This window comes from Solea senegalensis, unplaced genomic scaffold, assembly GCF_019176455.1.
Source record: "Solea senegalensis isolate Sse05_10M unplaced genomic scaffold, IFAPA_SoseM_1 scf7180000012761, whole genome shotgun sequence".
NCBI lineage: Eukaryota > Metazoa > Chordata > Actinopteri > Pleuronectiformes > Soleidae > Solea > Solea senegalensis.
In genome coordinates, this window is record NW_025320690.1 from 1 (window position 1) to 7,060 (window position 7,060).

At 40.7% G+C, this 7,060-nt stretch overlaps 1 long non-coding RNA gene across 1 annotated transcript; it reads left to right on the plus strand.

Moving 5' to 3' along the window:
- The first annotated feature begins 635 nt into the window (after positions 1-635).
- On the plus strand, positions 636-5,101 carry LOC122760002. The gene is made up of 2 exons (XR_006358318.1): positions 636-667; positions 3,794-5,101. It is a non-coding gene; the product is annotated as an uncharacterized LOC122760002 (long non-coding RNA).
- The last annotated feature ends 1,959 nt before the right edge of the window (positions 5,102-7,060 follow it).

Genomic DNA, 7,060 nt, shown 5'->3' on the forward strand with positions numbered 1-7,060 from the left:
TCTCCATTACTTTTAATGGAATGGAGAAATCACTTGAAATATTACTACATACAGTTGGTTATTCATTCATAAAACAGCTCAAGTAAAGCAGACGTGATCATGGAATCTATAGCTGCCATCGCTCTCTGTAAGCACTCGGTTATTTTGCCTCTGACTCACATGTCATGATTATGGGTTTGTACGAATTGACTTTTGTTTCATTTCTGGTTTTGTTTTTCCATACGTTCATTTAGGACCTGCTCTGTAAAACCAGACTCCGAATGCCAGTCGTATATATTCTGTTTAACCGCTCCATGTTTGTTTTTTTTGGGGTTTTATGTCTGGCATTGCCTTTTGGTTATTCTCCAAACAATTGAATGTCAGAAATAAAATGAACCATCCACTCTGGACCCTTACCTTTTTGTTTTATTGCGACGCTTGAATTGTCATGTCTGTTAATTAAGTGTGCAGTTAATTAAGACTTGTAAATCAATTCTGTTGCAGCAACCGATGTTGGCCGAGCAGCTGCATGTCTCTCTGATAGTGAAATGATTCTTTTACTGAATTCTTCAGCCCTGTGATGGACTGGCGACCTGTCCAGGTTGTACCCGCGTCTTTCACCCTCTGTCAGCTGGGATTGGCACCAGCGACCCCCGCGAGCCTCATGTGGAGGAGGAAGCAGTTGAAGGTGAGTGAATTCTCCTGTGTTTGTCAGGTTCTGGTTGTTTAAAACTGATATATCTGCACTTAAAGCTGATATGTAATAAAGGTACTTTACAAAAATAAAGTTTTGTGGCAGAAGCATACAATGGAAAGTATGTTAAAGCTGAAAGAAACGAGACACTACTTCATCTTAATACAATAGGTGTTTGCTTTTAGGCCCAAAGCACGTGATAAAGTTTCAGTGTTTGACCCTGTAATGGAAAAAAAGACTCACCTGCCACTTTATTAGGTACACATGATACCTCATGACTCCTCATCTGCTTCATGTTTGGACATGTTGTGTCATAAGAGATGATGCCTTAAAACGTCGTCAGTCAGGAACAAAAAACAACGTTTGCTGCCTTAAACTAACAATAACGTGGACTTGGACTTAAATCACCAGCTTCACAACGAAGACAAATGCGGGTGAGATACCCGTACTGTTAATATTGATGGTGCATCATTCCAATTTTAAGAATTACTGTTTCTTCTTTGAGCCTAACATATGCAAGTAGTTATTTTATGGACATTTACTCCCCAAACCTGGCTGTCTCCATGACAACAGCAGTGTTTTCTGTTGTTTTTTTTCTTTAAAAACAAACATTTCGTTTAGGTTAAGCAACAGAATCTATTTGAATAAGGTAATTTTTTTCAGAATAAAAGCTCTGAACTCGATATTTTCATTTCTTTTGTGACGGTAAAGCAATATGTAATATAACATAATAATACCAGAGATCTGCTGTGTGTTTGATAGACTCATCACAGCGTATTGTGTGTGTGCAGCAGTTGCAAAGTGTGTACCTAATAAAGTGGCACGTGAGTGTATGATCCTAGATACTTTGATGTTAAAGATAAAACTGAGAAGTTCTTTAGAGACATTTAAAAATGAATAACTTCACCAGACCGTTTCTACCAGTGGTTATACTCACGTCAGACACATGATGGCGCTAGTGTATTATTTTTTTGAGCTTGAAACACACAGAGGCGTGTGTGTGTGTGTGTGTGTGCGCGCGCGCGTGTGTGTGTCAGAGGTGCACAGCAGGAGTCACAGCGCGCGCTCACAGTGTGCTTATTTCTCCAACATGACGTTTTTCTTTCATCTGCCCTCTTTGTTCCTGCTCTTTAAAATCTTTGTTTACTGTCTGGATTAATGCAACATGTTATAATGTGTTTTTTTTTTTTAATTATTATTATTATATATTATAGTGTTTAATGTAAAGCTCATATTGTTCAGTTTAAATGATCAGCGTGTGATGTTTCACTGATGATTCAAGTCAAGTTATAAATGTCTCTCTATCACTTGTACAGGTTATAATAATTATTATCTCATTAGATGTTTGACCACATCAGACTAAAATGTAAACAAAATCCCCAAATGTTGGAAAATATACATATGATATTTTGAATTATTTTTATTTTCAGAATACAATCATATATTTTCCTTTTCCTGCACAAAAGTGTACGCTTTGAATTTGAGCGCAGGCCTATAATTAGGAGCACACGTGCACTGATTCATGTGTTCTTAAATAATCTTAGATGAACTGGTCCTTTTAACCCACATGGATCGATCCAAAGCCCTGTCGCTGCTCATCCATTCACACATTTCATCCTGCACAGGCTGATCCGCCACTTGTCTTTCTCCCCCGTCTTTAAGCAGGAAAAGTGGAACATAAAAGACGCTCATTCTATAGTATAATCAAGGTCAAGAGCGATTTTCAATAACCTTTGGGAATTGGGAGCCTGGAGCTGCGCCAGTGCGTCCTGCCAATCATTCCCCTCACAGCCAACGCGCGGCTGAATAATACTGAAGTTGTTGACCTTTTTGCACCTCGACAGATCAATGCCTTGTCGCTTTATTTTCCAAGCGGAGTTCAGAAGTGATCCATGCAAGCCTATTAATATTTGTGTTTTTACTTTGGATCCCTCCCTCACGGCGTCGGTGCATGTGATAAATTGTTTGAAATAACAGATGGTGCTGCAGGGAGAGACAAAGCAGGGGAGAGGGAGAGAAAAAAAAACCAAAAAACAAAAAAAAACCTGGTAGCAATTATCCTCAATTACGCTCATTGTTATTTTGAGCTAATTATTGTTATTGTCACTTTAGTTTGCGCGTCTTGCGGCGCTGGCCCGCAATAATGCGAGTCTGTGCGGGAGAGACAATAGAGAGCAGGGACGTGTTGTGACGATGAAATATGGCTTATGTAATTGAGCTTAACCAGTCGATCTAAATAAAACTCCCATGTGAGCGTATACGACATAGATGCGACACGTTCAACGCTCCATTAAAGAAATGTTTATGTTTCCTGTGAGAAAGTTTGGATTTCTGGACACACATTAGAAAAGAATATTTCTGGGCCTCAGCAGCTTAAAGATCCATTCCAGGGGTGTGCACATAGCTCAGCGGGGCGGGGTCAAGTGGGGGGAAAAGGGGCACCCCCTATGATATACACTATTATATATAATTATTCATTATTATTTCATTAAGCATACACTCGTGCAGCAAGTTTCTACAAGATTTTTATTAAGAAAAACTTACAGGTGTCAGAAATGATGAAGTTGTGTGCATCACGATACACTTTTGATTAAATAAAGAAAATAAGAAGTATAAAGCCATATTTATACCTGGTCAGAGGACAACAGGCCCAGTGACATTTTAAAGTGTGTGTATTTTTTTTCCTATATATATATAATATGAAAAAAAATAGATATCAAATCCTCCTGATGATATATAATACATATATAATATATGATATATAGATGCACATTGAGTGATGAGCGTCAATTTGGCCAAAATGAAACTTTCCCGGTCGATTTTCAGCGTCGTGACGCACGGATTCCTGTTTTTAGTGCGACGTTCGTAGAAAGAAATCAATCCATCTGCTTTGAACCGGGACAGCGCGGTTTCAGGGGGACAGAGCAGCGGAGGAGAGAGGGACAGAGGCGAGGACAGTGGGTGCTGACCTGTCTCCACTCTCCTCTCTGTTTAGGGGAGGCGTCTCCTCTCCCTTCTCTTCTCCTCTCTCCTCTCCTCCCGTCCTGTCTGTCCCCTCCCCTCTTTTCCCTTCCCATCCTAACTGCCACCCTCCTCCTCCTCCTCCTCCTCCACCCTCAGGCAGGAGAAGCCCGTGTTTGGTTCTCGGAGAGTCAGTCCTTTGGGAAGGAGTCACGAAGCGTTTTCCTCAGAGAGGCAGAGAGGGAGCGAGAGAGTGAGAGAGAGGAGTGTGCAGTGTGGAGAGCTCGGGACTCACCCGCAGGACGCAGCGCTGCTCTGGACCTCAGCACACGTCCCCCGGACCACAGGAGGACGAGAGGAGAACGCAAACGAGTCCAGAAGTGTCAGCACATAATGATGACATCTCATCTGAGCGCCACTTGATTTCTCCGCTGTTTTTTGGTTCCAGTTCCTCCAAAGTGCGGCTCTCCGCGCGCAAGCCGGAGTGACTTTTTTTTTTTTTTACGCACCTTTCCACGCCGCGTCCATCTGGTGATTTACACACGTGTTTTTAAGTGACTGGTTCATTGGATCCTACCATTCGGATGTGACCCCGCTCTCACGTTTTAACCGCGACTTCCTCCTTATGCAGGACTAAAGGAATAAAGAGTTGGTTTTGTGGCGAAGCAGCAGCAGAAGGAGCAGAGCGCGCACCTTTGCAAAGCCCCGCTTGAGTCAGGAGGACAAGTGCACAGCGCAGCGGGAGACACGGACTAAAACCGGCACCAACACTGAGCTTCGGAGGTTTGCTCATGTTCGGGATCCAGGAGAGCATCCAGCGAAGCGGCAGCAGCCTGAAGGAGGAGCCGCTGGGAGGCATGAACGTCCGGGGATGGATGCAGGGGGGCGGCGTGCTGGACGCCAACACAGCCGCCCAAAGGTGAGCTCTTCCCCTTCCTTCCAGCCCGGAGGAGACACTGAACACACCACACTGTCCCCATGCATGTGTGTGCTGCGTTTACTGACACATGGAAACAGCAGGATGTTGTTTTAATGTCAGGAGCGCGCAGATGTGCCTGGGCAAGTTGATGGAGGGGAAACGCGGAGCTGCTGCTGTTGCTGCTGCTGCTGTGTGGAGGAATCAACTTTCATTTTCACACATTTATGCAGATGAATTCACAATTAAATAGTGAACGTAAAGGCAACACTGTTTGTGCCACAGATTTAAAACGCACGCCTTTTTTCCGTTCGTATTTTTGGAAAATCCAAAAGAGCGGTTAATAAATCTGTGATTAAGGTTTGAATATTGGGAAATTAAATCTGTCCATCTATAACTGCTTCTTAAACAAACGCATAGTTGACCTAATAGTGTTAAATTGAATTAAATTGTGATGGAGAGTCAGTGATGTAAATGTTGACCTCCTGTCACAGATTATCATGAATAACGACCTCGAGAATAAAAACGCTTTTCTTGTCATTAAAACGAAATAATTCATAGGTTTGTTTTGGAGTTTCTTCATCAACCTTTCATGATAATACATCACTTATAAGACTTATAATGTTCAAATGAACCTGTCGGACTTAGGGGGAGGTTGTGGGGTGGGAGGGCAGTCCGCTCTGAGATGTGGACACATCACCGCAATATTTTTCTGTTATCATCGCACCCTGCGGCCTGGAAAAGACAGCAAACCAAAGTCAAAATATACAAGATGACACAGTTTTTTCCCCGACAGCACTGCCGCTTTTCACCGCCATCACACTTCATCATTAAGTGCACACAGTTTTTGCCTTTTTTTTTAATTTATTTTTTTAAAACCTTTTTTTGCCTTTGTGGTAACTGACCATAATAGTTTTATTCAATAATTAACATTTGATCGTTTAAACTGCATACAGTAATGATGCATTTGAAAAAAAAAAGGCCTGGATGAATTAAATAAAAATAATAGACTGGCACAAAGCTATAAAAAATTAATGAAAAAAAATTAAAGAGCAGATTTTATTTTAAATAATGAAATATTTATTTAAAAACTAAATATGACTTAATTTTGAAATAAAATATATAATGTAAACTAAAGCAGTATATATCACGTATATATATGTATATATGTCTCACATATTTTGTAAAGAAATAAAATAAATCATGGACAAAAGAATTAGATAGAAGAGAGAAAAAGTTTATAATAACAAACAGAGACCGTAAATCAAATGTATAAACTTGAACCCAGCAATTCAACTGGACTTTTCTTAACAGTGTTACCTCAGGCAGCAAATCCCAGGCCTGTGTGTGTGTGTGTGTGTGTGTATGCATGCATGCATGCATGCCTGTGTATGCATGCATGCATGCATGCCTGTGTGTGTGTATGTGTGTGTGAGACAGCGGTGTCCAACAGCCTGCTCTTTCCTTCTCTCTCTCTCTCTCTCTGCTTGTGCTCACTGTGAGCCCTCTCATCTTTTTCCCATTAGTGCTGTTTTCGTGTTCTTTCCTAGCGTGAGTGTGTGGCTGCAATTGTTTATGAACCAGTGCTAGCCCCATCTTACTCTGTGTGTGTATGTGTGTGTGTGAGAGAGAGAGGATTCAGGAATGAATGGATAAAAAAAAATGATCTATGTATTAAATGTTTAATATGCCCTAAATGTCATTTTTTTTAGAAAGGCTATGGAATGTAGCCTCTTTATGTTATTGTTAACACTTGAATATGAGCTATAGAATTCCCCACAGCTCCAAACCCAAGTATCCACCCATCACTATCACATCTCAAATGTGTTTGTGACTTTATTTTTAACTGGATTATTCAGTGACATCATTATATGTATCATAAAACCACAGTGACTATATGGGTTCATTCCTCAAATAGCAGCAGCTGCTGATTTTTACGGATTGTGCTGTTTATTTCATTAAAAGTTTAAGGTGATTCTTGTTTTTTTAAAGAAACATGTCCTGACAAGTGGTGAAGTGCTGAGGGAAGAAGAGGATGAAGAAGATGATGAAGAAGAGAAATGAGAGGTAAGGCAGTAATACAAAATTACAGTCCACTGCCAGTCATAATCCAACCAACCATTACATTGTATATATATGCAGTCCATTGCTGAAGAAGTATTTCTATAAATACTTAGGGGTAAAATGTTTTGTCTTCCTGAACCCACAAAGACAGAGGTGTGTGTATTATCTAAATACTTTGTTACTGTACTTATTAGTACAATATTCACATATCTGGCAGCTGTTACTTTTACTCCACTACATTTCATCTAACTATCTTTGTTACTCGTTACTGCCAAGTAAAAATCAGAAGAGTTGGTAATGGTCCAGTCTTTAATTTACACTATAGTTTTGCCATTCACACACTTCAACATGGGGTTAAGTGTCTTGCTCAAGGACACATATAGACTCACAGAGGTAGGATTTGAACCCCATACCTTCCAGTTGGAAGACAACTCACCCTACCACTG